This window comes from Stegodyphus dumicola, chromosome 1, assembly GCF_044657685.1.
Source record: "Stegodyphus dumicola isolate Sdum_Otavi_A_Nest chromosome 1, ASM4465768v1".
In the NCBI taxonomy this organism is placed as follows: Eukaryota; Metazoa; Arthropoda; class Arachnida; order Araneae; family Eresidae; genus Stegodyphus; species Stegodyphus dumicola.
This window is the reverse complement of record NC_140768.1, coordinates 71,314,198-71,337,298: the sequence shown is the minus strand read 5'-3', so window position 1 is coordinate 71,337,298 and position 23,101 is coordinate 71,314,198. Positions and strand designations below refer to the sequence as shown.

The 23,101-nt window shown below is 31.1% G+C and overlaps 1 protein-coding gene across 1 annotated transcript in view; it reads right to left on the bottom strand.

Annotated features, from left to right (window-relative positions):
- The window catches only part of LOC118182922 (frequenin-2-like), a 534,041-nt gene that overhangs the window by 206,872 nt on the left and 304,068 nt on the right, over positions 1-23,101 (bottom strand). The gene's annotated exons all lie outside the window — the stretch shown is intronic.

Genomic DNA, 23,101 nt, shown 5'->3' with positions numbered 1-23,101 from the left:
ATTAAAATATTCTTCTATTGTATATTATTTGGCCAATGTATTAGTGTGAAACTTAAAATAGTGTCTGATACATTGCACATAAATTCATCGTTTCTCTCGGAACATCGTTTCCCCATAGTGTAAGGTATGATACATATAGCAACGCAGAACTACTGAGAGTAGCTACTGTTCGCATTCGTCCCATACAGAGAATTCTTCACACTTGGTTTTGAATATCTCCAAGTTGCAACGCAAAATAACGGGGTACTATCTTCTGAAATGATACCATTAGTCCGCCTTACGACTTGGTTTTTAGTAGCATCTCAAAAGCGCAAAATCTATGGCGTGGTAGTAGGAATAAAGTATTTGTAGGAAATTATCATAGAATAAATCAATCATTGCGCTTACTAAACAGGTTTCATATCGCAGACCTCCCTTTTGTCTCCCTTTTGAGTGCCATATTTTAGATAAATATTTAATAATATCTGAATCTCAATATCGTATTTTCGTATTTTAACTGCATAGTTAGATTGTTGCCTTCATAAATAAAATTGAATTAAAATGTGATTTTTTATGGTTTCTCGAATATCCCTTTCTCTCCTTTCTCTATATCCCTGAAGTTTCCAGCAAACAAATCAACAAGTTTTTCCTTACATATCTTACGGAAATCTCGCATATGTTAATTGGTTTTGATTACCTTCATCACGATCTCCTCGTATTAAAATTGTCAAATAAACTACCAGGGTTTCAACAAACTATGGCCTTTTAAGTTTAGTCGGTATAATATAAAATTAAACTAATTAAATATTAATGAGACAACTAATTAAATATTAATGTTTTGCAAAGTAAGAAAAAGGAAATGCCAGTAAGAGAGGGGGAACTAGTATAGTATACAATATATGCTTAAATGGTCATTTCCCAAGATTCAGTAGTGCATTTCAGTTACTAAATAATAATCCTTTAAAAATTAATAGCAATCAAAATAAATATATATATATATACAAAATAAATATATGTATATAAATAAATATATGTATATGTACTATTTTTTTAGAATGCTTGTTCAGAGATATTTATGTTTACACATTTCTTCTGAATTGTTTCTGTTTCTTATCGATATATTCCTTATCATTTTATAAGAAATTTAAAGGCGTTTGAGCTCGTTAAAATATGCATGGAAATTCTGAACTGGTGTAAAATTTGAAAAATGCAATTATGTTCAGAAGATGAAGATACACTATATACGTTAATTACATTCTTTATTTCTTTGCAAGTACCGATGAATTGCACGAGGAAGAAAACTTCTTGTTAAATACTTCAATAGGTTTAGCCTTATTAGCTACTGAAACCATATAACGTTACGTGCTTAAATGCTTTCTAAAGCATAAAGATGTTAAAAGGAACCTGTGAGCCGCACGTATTACTGTCTATGATTTTTTAATAACTGACAAAGTTATATTAGATGATCTCAGAAAACATGAATCCTTGTGGATAAGATAAAGATTTTCTGAATTTAATTTCAAAACTAAAAGTTTAAAACAAACGTTCAGTAGAATTTTTGAACATTTAAGTAATCGAAAATTTCGTTTAATTGCATTAAAAGGGAAGTTTCGATGATGTAACGAACTCGAGAAGCACTTAAGTAGTGGAAAAAATATAAAAAGAATGAGACTCAAAATATCAGTCAATGTCACACGATGAAATGAAATCAATTCGAAACATAAATTAATTGATCTGGAAATGATACTTTCCAAAGTAATTAATCTTACTTAGGCGAATACAAGAATAGAATTTTGAAATTCTGCTTTTGTCGATTTTAACGCGTATTCATTAGCGAACAATATCAGAATATGAAAATTATTCTGCAATGTATTTTAGAACAACCATTTACAATTTTTAATGGAATATATATTACCGAAATTGCTTAATATAAAGTTTTTGTAAATACATCTGTTGTATAAAGAATAAAACTCTGCAGTCAAAATGCAAATTATGCTAACCTGTATGAGCTTTTGGAAAGGTTAAAGCAAATCCTTACTAAAAAAGGAAAAATTAAATATTCACATAGATTGGAAGCAAAGTCATTTGAATTTAACTTAAGAATGATGTTACCATTCATTAGAAAACTTTATGCATTTCTAAAGAAACTAACAATATTCTTGTGTATTGAAAAAAGGTAACCTATCTTAGCAATTATTTCTACAAAATCAGTATCAGCTAAGATATGAATTATTTCTAATTTTAAATTAGATTTAAAATGTCAACTTTTTATTAGGTGAAAGATATCAGTTTTAAACCAGTTAAAATATTTCTTTAACTTTTTTCTCGAAATAATCAACAACTGCTAAATATTTCTACGAAACATATTAACTCTAAAAGTTCCTAGAACGGGATTTCCGAACTTACTATGCCCACAATATCAGATGCATTTTCCAACGTGATGCAGAGAATAGTAACTACGACTGCACTTTAATATCTATGCCAAGAAGGACGATAAGGTAAATCACGTCAAGAGTTAGTAAATTATTAGCAAACTGAGAAACGAAATTAAGTCAGAAGCTTGTATTTCATATATAAATTTTCCATATATCAAATAAAATCTATCCGTCTAGCCATATATTGAGTAAATTCCTGTCTTGTCTTTTACGTTATTCTAAATATACTTTTGATATTTTGTATTGTTCTAAATTTGAGTAATTTCAAACCATACAGTTATACTTGTAAAATTATAAGTGTATAATCGTTTATACATTATAAATATACTTAGTACTATTGATTATGTTTTCTCGAATTCCAAGTAAATTTTATTTTGATTAAAATTGAATTTCACTCTTCTGATTAATTGTTTGTAACGTTGCTTCAGATTTTGTAACAAATTTCTGGAGAAAATCCATTAGACAAATAATGTCTTCCGTTTTCTCTGTTTTGTTTTTAATTTCATTTCATTTTGTGTAATAGGCAAGATAAATTATTCTTTTATTGCATATTTAAAGACAGGCGTACCCATCTTTTTGTTATTTCGCTTTGATTCTGCAGGGAAGCACTTTATATATATTGAATATTATGTGGGTTATCGGATATCACAAAAAACGCAGTTTTTTGGATATTTGCTTTATTAAAAGTTTTTCCCGTTCAATTTCCTTTTTTTTTTACAGCACAAATTTATTATAAACTTCATTTAAAAAATAATTTAGTTCCAATTCTTACTTTTGATGAAAAATTCAGCTTTCACATCACCAAAGTTTTTTCTATCATCCTTAGAAAACCAAAGCCTTCAGTAACCTGTATGTTTAAAATACAGAAAGGACCGTCCCCGTCCGTTTCCTTCCCTCTCCATCAATTAATGTGCAAAGTGGTGTAAGGAATTCAAATGGTATTTTTTCTACTTCCTAACAAAGAAGCTTCCATTAGTCTCTTAGGACAAGCTGTCTGAAAAAAAACTAATACAATACATTTGGGGAAACTACTACTGCATATCTTAAGGGGAGGGAAGAAAACAGCGTTGCAATCTTGCAGTTTCTGGTGTCTGTGGTCGTTTGAGTGAAAGGCTATCTCGGACGTTTTGGCCTTCAAAGGGTTAAATGTCAGATTTATAGAACGTCACAATGTCACTTACGATGACATAATGATCCATATTATATAACTTCATCCTTATTATGGGGTGTTCAATGTCATACGTGTTTTTATTAATGCTGCTTGTATTTTCAACAATTTAATAACATTTTATTAATTGGTTACTACTTACTTTAATAAAAAGCATATATTCTAATAGCCTACATTCATGTAGTGAGGCTGAGTTGCACACCAACACCTGCAGATTTAAACTATGTCATCCAAAGACGTTAATCACATCACATTTTTACATAGTAGTAAAGATTTCCGTTTTCATAAAACTTCTCATAGCCCCTCATTTAAGATTAGGCTGCATTTATCTTCATCGTTTCGAAACTAATCGTATTTTCTTTATAAATAATTAAGTATTTCTTGAGTCCTAAACGATCTGTCAATAATCTCAATGCTCATTAAAGAATTCAATTAAAATGAAAGAGTATGGAATTTCGATATGCAGCATATTAGCAATTCCATGCAAATATTTAGATGGTTGATTGTTTTCTTACTCAATATTAGAACTCTCTTTGAAGACAGTATCAAACCATGTTACTGGAGTATCTGTTGCTTCCAAATAGGAATAATTCAAGCAACATTTGTTACACTCTGTCAAAAGTTTGAAACAAATATGAATGAAGGGCAACATGTTGCAATGGAACTGGTTTTCAGCTTTTGGATCGCAGGAAATCGTGGAAAATGTCCAAAAATCTATGAAAAATGCATTTTTGATATTATATTTTGGAGATATTTCCGAAAATCAAATGTAAAAGTGAGGTTAATTTTTTTCTGACAGCTTAGGCACCCGTAAGCTGAAAATGCATGTAGGTGATTGCATTGTCGTGGTGAATATTATGAATATATTTTGGGTAGATATAGTAGAAGCTTTACTTCGTTTTTTAATTTGTCTTCAGCATTTTCTCCCTCTCACGTGACATAAATATTGTTCATTCGGAAGCAGTGACTTGTCAGATTTCCACTTCATGTTATGACATCCAGCACCATCCGCACTCATCTGACTAAATGAGCTGTAAAACGCCTCTTCTCGCTCATAAAACGAAAGTCGTGATTAAATGGCATCCAACTAAGATATAGCCAAGGATATGAATGCGATCCCGTGATGTACATCATTCTTTAGCAAATGTATTAAACATGAGGTAAGCAGTGTTTTGAATTAGAAGAAAAGTATTTATGAGGAATAAAATTTTAAATAAATAAGAACAACATTTTTTTTTAAATTTTGAGTTACTTTAGTAATAAAACATCTGGACCATAATTTATAATAGACAAACTTCTGCTTTGTTGTATTATAACATAGGGATGCGCATTTTGTCTCGCAACACAGGAATGTGTATACTGTTGCGCAGCAGAGGGATATCTCTACAGTAACTTTCACAACAGATCTCTAATAACAGTAACACAAAAATATGTATTCTGTCGCCTTAGATCTTAATAATGAGATTATATTATGGTTTATTTCGCCATATGATACATCGTATTATAAATACTATTAAATAACATACTAGATTTTCTAATGTTTTTGGCTTTGAAAAATCGTTAAAATCGTTTTTTACTTCCTTGTACGATATAAAAAGGAAGTATTGTAATCGCGAAAAGTTTCGGGCAGAATATTTCAACGAAAATATCCATTTTGACCGCTATCGAATGCAATTTAACGACGTTTTTGCGTGATAATCTGTACGTAAGGACAGAATAAAAGACTCGTGTTCTCCAAAAAAGTTATAAAACTGCTTTAAAATTAATTCTGAAGAGAATTTTTCGTGACGTCTGTACAAACGTATGTACGTTTGTTCGTACGTATCTTGCATAACTCAAAAACGAGTAGCCTCAGAGCATTGAAATTTTGTATATAGGACTGCTATAACATGTAGATATGCACCTCGTATTTTGGTTGAAATCGGCCGCACAAAACGTATATAAATATATTTATATATATATATCCACTCTGTTACGCGGCTCAGTGATCTCAGTTTCTTTACTCTTATATGCTTGTAAATTGCACATTTTTTGCTTTAAAAATGATTGAATTATATTGTTTTTATCTTCCGGTTAAGGTTTTTATGCCTTTAGTAAATCTGTATGCAATATTTTTAGAATTATCAAAAATTTTAAAGTTGTTTAAGTGCAGCTAAGCCTTTTTTTATAGCGGCCATTGATTGTTTATATTTAAAACAGCAAACTAGTGGATTTGTTGCCAATCTAGAGAAACTTAGCTTCGCAACAACAAAGATAACGCCTTCATTTATTATTTCCAATTAAATCATGCTTAATCCTTTCTGGAATTTTTTCGAGGAAATAAGTGTTTAAGATTTACTTCGTAATTTTTAATACAGATATTTTGAGTTTTTATGTATTTTTGCCTTCTCGCGAAGTGAGAACTGAATTAATTGAATGAGAAATACTCAATCGTCTGTGAAAAACTGTTTCTTTTTTGTTTTATTTGCTTAATTTCTTTTATACATCATTCTAGCTTTATTATAGTATTTGAATAGAACATGTGGCAACGATTAGATAATTCTATTCTTTAAATGATATGAATTTTGTGCATTATGAGTTATAATATGAACGAAATATAATACTGTTAAGTGAATCTAGCGCCAGAGTGTCGCTATGGTAAACAAATACTAGAGTGAATTTTAAAGAGTGCATTTATTCTATTGTGGTTTATGCGCTGTCGGCGAAGTAGATTTAATTCAATCAAATAAGTTTATTTGAAATGTAAGAAAAATGCTTATAATTTAACATTCCGTACATGGAAGTCATGTGGTGTACACATCAGATTTCTTTATATTAATCCACAAGATGTGTTATTTTACATCTTGTATGCATATGTTTCCTTAGTTTGCATCCCGTACAGATTTTCACTTCACCCTAACGAGTGAAATGTCTAAATCATCAATTTGGAAATGTTTCTTTAAAATTCTGTGCATTTATATCATATCTCACAGAAACATTATGATGTTATCGTCTATTTAAAAATTTAATAACGTCTTCCCAGAATTTATCCATTTTAAGGCACAAATTCACCGAGTGTAATAATTTAACAAACTGGAAACATATCAGGAAGTATAGGTAATACGAGACATATCATGTTTTTTTTTTCTTTTAAGACACGTTACAAAAGGCTGTTCTTAAATTGGAAATGAAACTGATGTCATCACTTTATAAATTTTCCTGCATACGAAATCATAAGGAATGAGATCTGCAGTGTTTGCATAATCTCTTGCATGCCTTCCAAACTATTAAATGAAGATTCATTATTTAAAGAAACATTTTAGGGTTGCTGTCAGTAGAATGCAGATTAATATATAAATACAGGATCAAGCGTAGTTTAAGAATCTTAGCAAACTCACATTATTTTAAAACATTCATTGACTGCTTCATCATTGCACTACTTTATATTCTAGCAAGCAGTAACGACAAATTGAATGAAAATATTAAAGGAGAAAGAGGAAAATAAATGCAATAGGAGCTTTTAAATCTTTAACTTGAAGTTTTCACAAGGAATATGCTGTCCATTCCATGCAATTAGATTATACAAATATTCTTTTTATGTTGTGGGTTTAATAAATAAATAATATATATTCAAATTTATAAAAAAAAATCAGCCATTTTTTTAATGTAAATCATTTTATTAAAACAACTGCGTGTAAATGTGTGTTCGGCCCATATTTTAGTTCTTCCAAACATGTCTAATGCAGTGTCTAAAGCAGGCATATCGAATGCTTTTTACGTGATGTCAAAGTACGTTTTATGGGGGTCTAAACACTCCTAAGGACAAGTATGAAAGGAATTGTTTCTGTTGCGGCTACTAAACTGAAGAACTCCATTACTCTGATTGAAAAGGTAATGATTCTTTGTTTATACGACATACCTACTCATCTCCCTAAAGCATACCCAATTAACTAAAAGCCATCCTATCTTTTGTTCTTTGCGTTAACGCTATATCTACATAATAGTATTAGTTAATGCTCCGAGATGGATTGCCCTTGCGTTTAGTTTTACTGGAAGGTACAAATACAATTATATACACTTTGCCTAATTCAACTGATCATGTTTTAGATTGTTGTGAATTTGATTAGGTTTGTGTAAGGTATTTACGATAACAGTTCTTGTCGATAAAGCTAAGTAAATTAGTGACATAGTTACGAACAACTCCTTGTTCCTATTGATGCTTTCCTCTTCTTGAATAATGCTTGGTGATACGCACAATTTAATGCTGGGATCTAATGGTCTGGAAATACTCTTGCGTTCCTTCATTCTATACATCGCAGAAAGCTTTTCGATGTATTGAACTGGGCTGCAGCCGTAGATTTATCTTCATTTATTTTGACATTCATTATATGGACTACTTTGAAGTTGCAGAAGTATTCTATTGCTTACGTACAGCTGGAAATATGGACAAATACAAAAAAGTATGTGTTATTTTTTAGTCCAATTTGGGAAAAACTACTAGTTTAAAAAGCTCTATTTTTAATAATGCTCTTCTTGTTTAGTTGCTCTTCGCTGTATCTTTGAGCATAACATGCTCAGAAACATGAAAATTTAATGACTATTTAAAAAATGAAAAGTCCATCCAAAGATTTAGAACTATAGCACATAGCAGGCGGGATCTCCATGCTATACTAATTTATAGCGACAATTTCTTTGCCTGTTGCCTTTTGTAACTAAATTTAATATGAAACAAAGTAGACTTGTCGTAAAATGGGACTTCTGTACTGAATTATAATTTATACTGTACTCTCTGTTATTTGCAGAAGAATTTTTAACCTGTAATTGAGTTACGAAGTATATATCTGGAATTAGAATTTGTGAATAAACTTTCCATAAAATTCCATCTGATTGTTTTCGCTTTTTCTGATAATTATTTTCAGTGAATGTGAAAAATCACAAACGTCAACACAGTTAACCTGCTACTTATTAAAACCATACGTAAAGTATATGAATACATGTATATGGGAACTTTCATGCACAGGTCCTATTTTGTCATTTCGGGCTTCTGTATATATTTTTACTTAATTATTAATATTATTATTAGGTTTTACTGTCGATTATTTTTGTAAGTTCTGTAGCTGTTGTGCCTTTTATCTTTACTATAATAACTTTCAGTTTCTGAAGTATTAATGATCTTTTTTTGATTATGACTACATCATGTGTGATTCTGGAGTGAAGATATCTTAGCGGAACTCCAATTGTTTACATAATTAACATTTGTATTTCTTAAAATATGGATGGTTGCAAAGCAATTAAGAACAATGAGTGACCAATAATTGCTCTTCCCAAAGTAATTATTGTTCACTCATTCCCCTGGTATCCGAAACGCAACCTTTCAGAATTCCATTCATTCGTGAGTTTTTCTTCTCTGAAGGTGACATAGCTACTGTCTATCTGTCACCCAAGAAGAATAGAAATTAATGACATTTCTAATGCCAATATACCTTGGTACAGAACGATTAGCCGCACAACCGGAGTACTGGTTAGAGACGCTGACTGCCATATCGAATGGTCACGGTTCGAATCCCGGAGATGGTTTTGAAATACTATTATGTTTATAAATGTATACTGTCTCTGTCGTCTGGGGCCACTCTAAATATGCGGCGAGTCGAAAGTTCTCTCGAGAGGTTGTGGTAGGCGAAGAGGCGTGGGGGACGCTAGAAGCCGTCCCTGCTAGGTGATCGCCATCAAAATTGGGAGTGGAAAACGGAGCAAAGTCGTACTATCACCTGTATGGTGCTCAAGGTTCTTGCCAACGGTAGGACCAATTTTGCACTCTTTGCCAATCTGAATTTCGTAGGCTTGTTCTGATGATACTCTCAGATAAGTGAGGTAAGTCACAACACACTGTCCACCTACAATTAGCTTATTTGCGCATCAGCAAATAAATGTAATGCATTTGCAGGAAAAGGCGGTAAGTTCCACCGAGATGCATTGGTTTATTTTATGTTTTGGTAAGAACCTGCTACAGTCACCCGCTTTTACCTCGATTTTTAAATACTACATGACACACAGGTAATCAAAAAGCAACAAAAGTGTCAGAACATTTCCAGTAAGTATCAAAGAAAGAATATAAGCAAACAAAGGAACGAAAGGGGGGATTTAGAAGCCTTTGCTGGTTCCCTTAAAATGGTATTCAAAGTTTCCCGACACGCTTTCAACTAGAGATCTGAGATTTGTGGGTAGACTGGATAAAATAACTAACAGCCATGTTTGTCATTTCATGCAACTTAGCTTTCTTTATTAATTATTTTTAGTCTTTACAAATAATAGTTCTTTTACTCGTAATTTTGTTTCTGAAGTCATTTGACATATTTGCTTTCAGAAAATTTGATTAAGACTTATAGTGTTTTTAATCTTTAAAGTAGACAGACACCCTTTAATCAGTTATATTACATTTGCTAGTAAATAGATAGCTAAAATCTGCAGATATGATATAAATTAGAGCCACATCACTTGACACATCACATTTGGCAATTTAATGGAACATAACGAAATAAATATTTGGTTAAGAAATTACAGATGCAGTTATTTTACTAGAATATAGAAATTAAAATTTAATGTAACTGAGCCAATGAGTCAAAAATTTGCTGCTGCTGCTGAGACGAAACGAAATGTAAAAATTAAATCACATATTTCTTTTGTATAAAATTAAAAATTAATTGCGTTTATTGCAAGAATGTACCTTATGACTTATCTTTCATGTAATAGTGTTTCATATTGTAAGTATTAATAAAATTTACTGGCAATCACAAAATAAAAAGACAGTTTATGCATTTGACGTTATGCTAATTATAATATCTCTATTTAAAATCATTTGCAAAATTGAGGTTTACGTAAAAGTTCAGTTTAATGTGCGGTAATATTTAACAATGCAACCTAAATGAAGGAATTTCCTTAAAACTCTCTTTGAAGATGAATAACTGAGATACAAATTATACTTTAAAAATTATTATAACCCAGATTTAAGTTTATTAAAATACTCGTTTTAAGTTAATTTGATTATGGTTTAAATAAATTTTATAATTTTAATATATCTCATAAGAAATAAAATAATATAATATATTGATATCATAATTCCTTTAAATTTCTTAAATGTTTTTAAAACTCTTGCTTTATTAAATTAATTAAACTAAAAAAACAGAATTCAAGAGGAAAATGTTTTGCAATATTAAAAACAGATTACAAAAGTTATCTCCTCTGAATTAATTTCAAGTATTGTTTTGATATATTATGTAAAGACAGAAGCTTGCGCATTCCTTTGAAATTCCTTTTTTATTAAAGGCTTAGATAAGATGAAGCCCCAGAGAGTATGTTTCGTTTTATAAGATTAATTATTAGTATTTGCTTTTTACAATAAAAGCTTTCCTGCTTTATAAAATAGCAGGAAAGATAACAGAAGAAGGAGAGTGATATTAGATATTTTGTTATGTGTACAGATATAAGAAATTAAACGGGAATGTAAATCTGAGTTTATATTTTCAAATTAAATTAAACAATTTTCGTGAATGTTGCTAAAAGCTTCAAACGCACATTTTTATGTTTGTGGTTAAAGATGTTTGTGGTTAGTATCTAATTTTATGCTTATTATTTTAGCAAATATACTATGTCGGCAAGAAATTACTTTCAGTTTGTACGAATAGATAAAGTTCTTTTGTTTTGGTATTCCTTCGTCAACTTATATTTTCTTCTTTTGAGATTTGGGATCTGACACTTTTAAGTTGCTATAGAAATAAATTTCTTGTATTATTGTTTACAATTCCTAATTTACAGTCAGTTTAAACATGGGATGCAAAAATAAGAGTATTCGTCATATTTTGTTTTATTTTCATAAAGGTAAGAAAGCGGCTGAGGCTAACAAAAGATACACGTGAAGTTTATGATGCTAATTGCTTAACAGAACGCATGTGTGAGAATTGGTTTACAATTTTTATGAAAATGACTAACATTCTGGCCGACATTCTGAAATCGATGACGACAAAATTGAGTCATCATATAATTGAACAAGAGATTGCAAAACGTTTATATATATTTCACACACAAGAGTCTATTTGAGATTATATATACAAGAATATGAGATTATATGTACAAGAATCTATATGTGATTATATATACAAGAATATCTATCTGATACAATCGATATAAGAGTGCATATACAAGAATTATATATATACAAGAATTTATATCAAGTCCGATATCTTGGACTCTTTAAAACCCTCGATATATGGGTTTCACTTGAACTGAAAGAAGTTCCCTTAACAAACCAATATTTGCGATATGCATTTCAACGTAATTAATTTGATCTTTTCTTGAAGCAAATTATGACTGGTGATAAAAAACGGACCATATACAATAATATTAATAGTAAAGATGATGAGCAAGAAGGATGAATTAGCACAAATCATATTGAAATCTAAATTGCAAAGGGAAAATAGCATTTGCCAATTTACAGGTAGGTTTACCTTTACAAAGGTAGGATTACAAAAACGTTGTATATTTTGAGATGTTTCCAAGCAACCAAACGTTCAACTCAGGTGTATATTGCCAACCCTTATGAAACTGAACGAAGCAAAGAAAAAATTCCAGAATTGGCAAATCTCTTCCGCCACGCCCAATGCAAGGCCTCACATACTACCTTTAGCAACAAGTACGAAATTATTGGAGCTTTGTTGGATGTGATGTCGTATCCTCCATACAGCTCCGATCGTGCACAATCGTATTACCATTTATTTCAAATTTTACAAAGTTTATTAAATGATAAAAATTTCAGCAAAAAAGCCGACCTCAAATCCCACTTGGTCAAGTATTTTGCTGATGAAGACCAGAAATTGTAAGAGCGAGGAGTAATGAACTTACCAAAAAGAGGACAAATGCTTGTAGAGACATTAGGTATTTTTTGGAAGTTGGCAAGATGAAAAATTTGGAACGTCTTCGTCGGGAATAGAACCACAGACCGGCCCAGCGTGCAGACCACCACACCACGAAGGCACGCTAGGAAGGCTGGATAAATACCTTACATACTCCCCCTTTTAAAATTCGACTGGTGAATTTAGGGAATTAAATTGACAAATCTTGGGTGAGGAGAATCATCATCCAACACCCTTTTAGTTCGTGCACTACTATAGAGATATTAGGTGGTGTGGAAGCAGGCAAGATGAAAAATTAGCAACACCTTCGGTGGGAATCGAACCACGGGCCTCTGGAATACCGGCCCATCATGCAGAACACCACACCATGAAGGCACGCTAGGAAGGCGGAAGAAATACTTTACAAGCTTATTGAAAAGAGTGTATTTATTTCACTTACTAAAGTACTTTTCTTGTGTAGAAAAAATTGAGTATTATCCAACCCCCCCCCGAAAAAAAAAACTTTTTTTTGCCAACCCGATAGTTTTATCAAAATATTGATTTTATTAATCAACTGATTTTACTGATATAACTGATATGCAGATTTCAGTTGGAGTATAATATTCATCGGTTCTGGGAAAGCTTAAAATCCCTAAAACATCGGTAGGAAAGAAAATTAAAAAAACCCTTACTTGAAAGTCTTTACACTTAAAATAATTACTGAATAATTTCTTCATTTTTTATTTGTTAGATTTTATTTATATTCTCATTTTTATAACTGTGTTAAATTCAAATTGTACTATGGCTGCGATATACTCTCAAAATATAAACTTATGTCTGAATTCTTACTCCCATAGACTTTTTCTTTCCCTATAAGAAAGAGACTCGTCAAATGTAATGCATAAAATCAGGCGAAATCTTCAGAAATTTAAAAATTTCTAGCAATATCCATCGCTTCTGAATCGGTAAAATTGTACAATAATATTAATAGTAAAATCTACGCCAATCTAATGTCTTCGTACATTTTATATCCATTCCTGCCTGTCTTCAGTAGAACAAATGAACTTGCTAATTACATTTTTGTAAAAAGTGTTTCGTCTTGCAAATCTTCCTCTTCATTACAAATGCCACTCCTTAATTCTGCGCCTCCTTCCTCTTCTTAAATTTAGTCTTAGTATTATTGCATATAGCAGTTGCAACAGTTAGTCTTAAATACACATGCACATTTCGTTGCTCATGAAATGCTTTCCCCCCAACTAGAATTATGTCGTTCTGTCGGCCTTCGAAATTGTGCATTATACTGCAGAATGCAGATGTCTGCCTGCCTTCGAAATTGTACATGATATTGTAAAATACATGAATTATTATTATAGAGACAGTAGGATTAATTGGAAGCAGGCAAGATGAAAAATATGCAATGCCTTCGCCGGGAATCGAACCACGGACCTCTCAACTACGCGCTGAGCGTGCAGACCACCACACCACGAAGGCATGCCAAAAAGCTGGAAGAAATACCTTATAATATTATTGCAGAATAATAATTTTTCAATTCTATTGAGAATTAGAATACAACTCTGAAATCTCTTACTTTAGTAAGTACGCTAGAGAGAGAGGAAAAAAGACCATAAAACCACTGCTTAAAATACAGTATTCTCTATTATTACTGTACAGTTCCAGTTCTGTTAATTAATCAGAACTTTGATTATATGAATTCTTTCGAATTCATTTAAAATTAAGTTCGCCGTGAATTTATCAATGCGCTTTTCATTTTTTGCCGCTTTAAATATCATTAAAAGATTAAACATCACAGGAAATGCCCTTTGAAAAATCGTTAAATAAGTTAATAAGTATATTTACGATATAATTAGCAGCATACAAGAAAAAGAGTTTTACTGCAAACCAATAATTCCGCCATGCATGTTCATTTCATTTAATTCAGCAAAGTTCCGTCGCGTATGGGTAACAGAAAGGCACTTATTCGCTTTTTCTTTGATAATACGGAGAATAATTTCTTGCATATAATAAGCATTCTCCTAAAATTATACTTAAGACTGATAAATATGATACAGGGTACATTAAGCAAGATAAAAAGATTCAGAATTATAAATATGCACTTGGCCTAGAAAAATGAGAAACTCCATATTAAGGTCACTATTAGTACTGATAACTTGAGTTCATCTGCACTGTATTTAAAATTGCCAGTCTGTTATTATGTGCACTTTATCAATTATATCAATTCATAATACACGAATAATGTTACAGATATTATTCAGTATTATATGCATATTCACGCAAAATGATAGATTGCAGTATATATATAGGCTTCTGATGGGCTTAACAATAATGCTATCATAAATAAATTTTCTATTCTGTCAAAATTTATTTCATATAATGGCAAAGTTCATAATTCATGAAAGCTTTATTATTTTAGAGATAAACTCTCAAAAACAAGTCTTCATAAAAAAGTCATTATTCCCATTTACGCTTTTTAAGATGCTGAACATGTAAAGATTGGCCTTTCGCAGTCTATTTCATAACCTATTCTCACGGAAACCATTAAGAAGCTAAACCGATTACGAGCCTGTCATTCCAAGCCAAGAAAATCGCGTGACGGATCTGATCACGCTCCATCTGATTGGATAAGATCCAGTGACCATAAAAGGTAATGAATCTACCTCTGGCTTTTTTCCATTCATATTACTTACTCTCATCTCAGATTCCGAGATTGCTTTGCTTTAGTATAAATCTACATTCACCAGGAAACCTGGCATATACTGCTTGAACAAAATTAAGATGCAGCACGACTAGTTATGGAACAGGAAGTGTATCTACTCGATTAATTATTTAAGACACGAATGCATTTACGCGAAACCTAAGACCAAATATATATATATATGTCTAAATCATTAAATTGAATGTTCAAAAATTGTTTCTTAATTTTTCTAATACTATGTACAACCAGTCATCGTGTTGCAGATTCACTAAATACTCCATTAATTATCTGCATTTATAATTCTGAATTTTGCTTTAGCTTACACATAAACGTAAAAGTATGATGATCATTAATTTCTTCATGATAGTTATTAGTGCATGCACATATCTCTTTAAATGAAATGAAGCACATATCCCTTAAATGAAATTTAATCTTTTAAATGAAATTTTATTGCATTGGTATATCATTCCCCAAATTTAAGCTTAAATAGTTACCCACTATGAATATAATCATTAATTACTTTTTGTGCACAGTAGCTTTGAATTCTCTTAAAAAAGCATTTTTCCTCCTCTTTATTAGTTTAAAATACTGATAACTCTTGTTTTTGATACGATTTAGTTCATTTCTCGAAGATCATTTTCATTAATTACTGCTTGGCATTTTAATCTGCTCAATTATTTTCTTATAATTTCGAACTCATTATTTTTTCCCTATTTTTTGAATTAAAAATATTTATAATGCATTATCATAGTAAAATTTACTTTTTTCTACATTTAATCCTTTATTGTTATTCTTATTCATTCCTTCTTGTGTCACCAAACGAGCAAGAAAAGAATTAATCATTAAAGGAATTTCCAAGACTTAACCTTCTTTACTTACACAGCATTCCTAAACATATTTTCCTTATTATAATTTATATAATTATCTTAAACACAGTTAAAAATATGAACAATTAATTATTTTAAATTACAAAGCTTTTCGAATAGTTCATTCTGTTTTCCTAGAATCTAAATGAGATTAATAACTTTCACATTTGTTCATTCTGAGATTCAAATTCATTTATTTTGTTTTGCTGCCTCATTTCTAAACTGGATACAAGATGTACAACACAGCTTGTTTCTATAGTGTTCACTGAAAGGCGGTTTTCATATGCAGAGAAAGATATAATTGCTCAAATATCTATAAAATATTACTAAATCATATGAAGTGGTAGTGAATTGGTATTTATTGTGATATCTGTAGAATCAAACTAATATTTTAACCGTTTAAATACACCTTTTTTTTTATTTTTCGTGCGAATTTATAACATTAAAATCGGAATCACTTCATCAACATTATGTGAAAAACTGTACCAATTGCATATTTATATTATTTACATATTTTCTACTCTCGCATAAAGTGATGATAGAAGTACTCTTCAAACATTTAGCAGTGTTTATATCTTACTGCCGGCAACGAAACGTATTTAATCTTGTACTTATACTATTCGAAACAAGATAGATATAATGAGAGAATAATTTGGCAGTATTAATACGTATTAATGGGTACATAAGCTAAAAGCATCATATAAATAAAACCTAATTTGATATAATACTTATGTAGTTAAAAAGAGTTACAGTTGTAGTCAAAGTAACAAGAGTACTGCAGACAAAATGATCAAGGAAATATCCTTATTGTAAGAAGAAAATGCTCTGAGCTATACACTTTAATGATATTAGAAGAATCAAAATATTTTCCCTCTTTAACATAAAACGTTCAACTGATATGCATTTATGCCACATTTTCAATAAGGAATTCTCACTATGATCCTTACATTTTCAGCGTTTTCACTTTTTGATAGCATCTAATGTTAACAATTTTCAATCGATTGAAAGGATTTAGTTGTGTGCAAGTCGGCTTTCAATTTTAAAACAAGGACAACCTCTAAATAACCTAATCACTTTGCAGATGGTGATTTACGGTAGAACGGCGTTCTTTTCTTTACTGGAAATCGATTTTTAATTACTAGTTTTCCAGCTTCTTTACCTTTTAGTTGTGGTTAATGTTGTTCCCTGAAAGCATTAGCGTTATAGCATTAGAAACAGTGTATCTTAAACTGCAATGCAATCATCTTGTTTTCATTGTCTGTGCTCCAAAAAACGTCGGGTACTTTTCTGACCTATAAAATCTGTAACACCTTATAATGCCTCAAAAACAGTGCCATTTAAAGTACAAATCTAAAAACTTGAATAGGCTTTATCCCCATTTATTTCTGCTATTTAGCAAATTAATGACAAATATTTCGCAGGTATTTGTATCATGTGAGTTAATTCGAACATTTTATCGTCTATAGGGTTTAAACAGATATTTCTAACATTTTAATCTATCATTATATTTTATCGTCGTTGCATATTTCTTTCCAGCGCTTTATGGATAGGCAATGTAGTTTATCCGCTCTCTAAAGTTTATAGCCGAAAACATGGATCAGATACAAAGAAGTCAAGAACGAAGACAAGCCCTTGCTATTATTGGTAAATAAAGCATATGTTAAGAAATACCGATTATGAAAGCATTTTCCCTTTTAAAATACACTTATAGTTACTTTTCAATTGCATTTGTTCGCATTTAATGGAGTTAATATCAAAAATTTGAAATACTACTTATAAGGTTAAATTAGAGTATTTTGAGTTATCATTTTGTATGTTTGTATTTTGTATGTATTAACCCAGTCTTAATACACTGGCTTTTCTATAACATCCATTTTTGCCAACTCCCATCAGAGTGCAAATTAGTGAAAGTGCATGAACACAGCAGAGTTCCTGATTTCAAGACAGAGAGCTTTGGACAGCCTTGCTGCCCCTTTCTCTCTTACACCTCCCTGCTGTTTGAGCTAATTTATAGGCTTCAACAAATCAGTTCAAGCATCTTTGCGAATACTTAACAGTAATCAACTTCACCTGAATTTCTTTAACGTTTTTGAGAGTCACTTTCGTTTGAAAGCGTTTGGAAAGCAGCAGAAATACATTATAGCCATGTCCGTTTTGAAAGCGCATGCACCGAACTTATTTAAGATAAAGCAATTTCTTAAACATGGAGAAATTTTATAGTTTCAGAACATTATGTATGAAGGAAGAAATGTGTCATATTCGTGAACTGCGCTGAGAACTTTGCAGATGATATTGCATATTTTGAAAATAGCAGTCGCCCGTATTTATTTCAAGGCAACGTGTGAAAGTAGACATGATTATTATCCAGAAGAAAGCAGTAATTCTAAAACCCCTAGAACTCCAAGACCTGTCGGGTACTAAGAAAAAAAAACTTACAAGATCTGCTAAACACGTTTCCTTCTTTACCTGACGAGACCTTTCAGTTGACGTATGTAAATTTCACATGAAACACATACAGCGAAATTCACTACGATAAGATCAAGGATGAAACAATTGAGAACATGATCTATTTGACCTTTCTGAACTAATTTTTAGACAAAGCAATAACAATATTTCTTCAAGTCATATTTATTTCTTTTATGTTTTGAAGTTGTTAAACATTATATGTAAACATAAAAGATATTTTTTTTTATTTTAATTAGTTGGTGTAAAATTTTCTTTAATCTGAGAATTTTAATCTAAAACGTATATTTTATTTTTTGTGTTACCTCAAACATTGTGGCCACAAATGTGAGTTTTCTGTAGTATTAATAAGACTGAAAAGAGCTAGATTATCTAATGTAATGACAAATAGTAAACAATAGCAACACATTGTGTGTATGTTGTGTATCGAGTAAAGTAACCAATTAGGAGTTGTGACAGAAGGTGCAAATTATGCGTGTATAATATAGGTATATGCTTCTATCACATCATATTCTGCTGGAGAGCTGAAAGTAATAAATATGCAACCGTTAAGAGAGTAGAGGCAACATCACCCTTAGAGGATCGTACGCTGACTCGTAATCCAGCATTGTACCCGTAAAGGAAAGGAAAAACAGAACAACAACGAAGTTTATCCCGTAAGTGAAATTAAACTTAAAACCATCAACATTATTGTGAACGAGCACTACCTATCTACCGACACGAATGATAAAATATCAAGAAATGTGAAATGTTGTTAACTTCGCTGCATTATTCAAATTTAGTTTTTATTACTCTGACTGATTATTTAATTGTAATTTTTTATTTTAATATTATTTTGCGATAAAAAGAAATGCAAAAATCCGGGAAGAAACACTATTTATTTCTGACAAGAATAATAATGAAAATATGGGAAATGTATAAGTTTATGTATTGAGAAATAATGAAGAAATTCGCCAAGCCCTTTTTATGTGTTCTCTAGATTATGTTTGCGAATAATTCAGCAAAGTTTTCATGCCGTATAAAACAGACCATTCCACATTTTAGGTAAAGAAAATTCAAGATTTGAAAATGGCATATGTATAACGACACTTGGTTCAGCAATAATGGATCCAGTATTATATAGCAATTTAAAACAGTATGGTTATTTACAGATTCATTGCTTTTAAATTGGTTACTATTTTATTTGTAAAGATACGTTTAATACCTATTGACTATAACTGCTTAATCTTTATTTTAACCACGCTGTATTTTAATTATCTATGCTCCTTGTTTTAAAATCGTTTTTGATGATGTTTCAACACAAAATAAACTAAGATAGTAAAATAAAAGAATGAACATTTATTTCCTCCTGTTTGCCTTTAGAAAAATTTATTGTGAAGCTCAAACTAAAACCGCATGCCACTGGAAGATGTAGTAGCATAGCTCTATTTTCGTGATGTGAGTCTCAGATGACAGCTGTGATTCCCTTGCGAGATAGAATGAAATCAGTTTACTCAAGAAACGAGTTTAAAACTTTTTTCGCACTAAAATATAAACTATAGGACGATATTAACTTGCCCTTACCACTCACAGGAAGCTTCCATCCTTTAGCCACACAAGATACCGAAAAAGCTGCTCTTAAATTGAAATTCTTTTTAAAAGAAGATTTATAGGGAAACATAAGACTATAAAAAGGCAAAAATAAATTGCACAGTCGACTTTGCATGATAAGTATAGGTTATTCACTATTTCCAGCATACAAATAGCAATTTTATTACGTAGGCAAACAGCGATTTTGATTGAAATCCCAAAGAAGTGATTAGGAGAAACTAAACTTGCACATAGCATTCTAGTCCCTGTAAACTATTGCCGAGGTTTTACTAATTTACGATGTGTACATTTTGATGTTTACTTTTATTTACTTTTATCATTCTCTAGTGCTGTTTGACTAATTTTACTAATAACGATTATGCATGGATGATAAATCCCTAATCGATGAACAATAAATCTAGCTAGTTATAGTTTAATGTGTTTGTCCGATTTAATTGAAAAATTCATAATTTTGCTTCTGTATTAATTTTAGTTTTGCAGCGTTTTATATATTCTATTATCAGGAGTCTTTATAAATATAAAATATATAAATACATAACTCTAACTCGGCTGCATTTGGAAAACCATTGTGATTACTACGCTATTCTTTACATACTAAATATTCTGTGCTAAATATTTATGAAAATAAGTGACGTATTGTCATCAACAATATACGAGATATGCGTGACGTTCGTCGGGATGTAAAATGTGTCAAGTTTTTGGGTTCGTGAAGCTACTTCATATTAAGCTAATTATTTATTCTACATCGCCTGCACGAGGATGATATATAACGGAACTTTCTTGGTCACTGTCCCTGGCTTTTAAGTTATCCTAAAAGAGTTTTGGAAAGTTATCTACGTTAATAAGAGCTTCAAGTGAATTAATTCGTATAACACCCTAACACGCCACTGCAGGTACACTGTAGCTAACATGTCAACGAATTTGATATTTTAATCACAAAAGAGATGCTAGCTAGTTACTAATTTATGAGTTACATTGTTAAAACTATCTTCAAAGCATGCTAATATTCAGAAATTTATAAATAGCAGGTATTCATTCGTAATCATGAGAATTATTAAAATTAAGAATCTAAGATTAAATTAAGTTTTTTATTTAAAGTGAATGAATTTATAAATTCTTTCTGACACTACTAGCTTCTTCATTACATCTTCTTATTTTTATCAAGTTTTCAACTTCAACATTTATTTAAAATTTAAATAATATTTTCAAGTAAACAAAAGCCATAAAAATTGATACGTTACCTCAGGCTTAATTATCCCTTGACAAAGTTGACTTTAGTAGTTTGTCTCACTGTATAACGTAAATACGAAAAAGATTCCTTTGAAAATAAACTGAAATACAATGTTCTTCTCAGATAGACAGCTTTTGGTGCTTTGCCATGATTCAATAATCTTGTCAAATAAATACTATATAAATGTATAACAAAAAACTGAAATTCATTAAGACAAAATTAATTTAAGAATTAATTAAGCCGAATTTTTTTAAAGCTCATTGAACAGTAGTTTGGTCTAAAATAATCCTAAATATCAGCTAAGATTTACGCTTTTTATGCTTGCCAGTAACCGCTCGTAACTTGGTAAGAAAGAGCAATGTAACTTAATTTAAAATGGAATATTGTATAATATCGTGGGCCCTAGTTATTGATTCCTGAGTAGAATAAAGTTTTCCGATTTTCTCAAACTACATCTTCTTCCATTAATGAAATATAAGAACAAATGAATACCATATACAACTTAAATATTACCAACACCATTAATAAGGTTATAAATATATAATTCCATTTAAAAGAACGTGAGAATTATCTAACTTTTCTGCTGCCTAAATCAAGCAATTAACCAGTTAAAGTTCGGATATTCTTAATAGCTCTTCTACTTTCACATTCATTTACCAAGGAATTCAGTATAAAAGCAGAGAATGAAAACAGAATTATTGATCAACTGATAATGAAACCATATCGTCCAATCTTATTTCTGTCAGCATATGACAAGATTTGAATGAAATTCGCATGCTTTAGTACTGCTGCGTTGAACATACATTATTTCATTAAACATGTAATAAATAAATAAATACATGTATCTTAATAGTAAATACCAATAATGAGCAATACTGGCCCGAATACAGTCGACTTCTATTTTGGACTTTTAAATTATATTCTATCTTTGCAATATTTATTAATACATTTGCTGAAATTTAAATCTTTTTGCCTTTTATGTAATTATAAAATCTTTGAGAGAAATTAGAAGGATAAATGGGTATGAAACCAGTATTAAGAAGTTAGTATAGTAGCGAAATATTGCGAATCATATCCTACTTCAGTCAGCGACAAGTTTGGCAATATGTTTTCTGTAAAGATCTGCCTCACAGCGGATCCTATGTCCAGAATTGATTAATTTATTAAGACAGGGCGATTCAAGAGCTTATAAGGTATTTATCCCGCCTTCTTAGCGTGCCTTCGTGGTGTAGGGGTCTGCCGCTGGGTACTTATTCCAGAGGCCCGAACTAAAGTGTGGTGGATGATGATTTTCCACACCTAGGATTTGGTGACTAGGTCCCCTAAAAACCTCAGTCGCCCTTTAAAAGGGGAAGTATATAAGGTATTTCTCCCGCTTTCTTAGCGTGCCTTCGTAGTGTAGGGGTCTGCATGCTGGACGCGTATTCCAGAGGTCCGTGGTTCGATTCCCGGCGAAGGCGTTGCACATTTTTCAATCTCTCTTCCTTCTAAAAAATTCTGTTTCTATAAGCTGCCTCTACTTAAGGAAAGGTACGGCATCGCTAAAGACAAGTAAATCTTACTCATATTCACTTTGCACACACACACGAAAACAAAAGAAAAAAAAATGCAGTTAGCCAATGTGTAGGAACTTTGAATGGGATTCGATCCCATTCAAAGTTCCTACACATACTGCTATCGGAGAACCTAAATAATATCTTTGATGTCTAACGTGTTCTTTTAACAGAATGATGACCATTTGTCTTTTAGCTGCTACAAATTTAGACTCTCGACTTATTTTGCATTTGTTTTC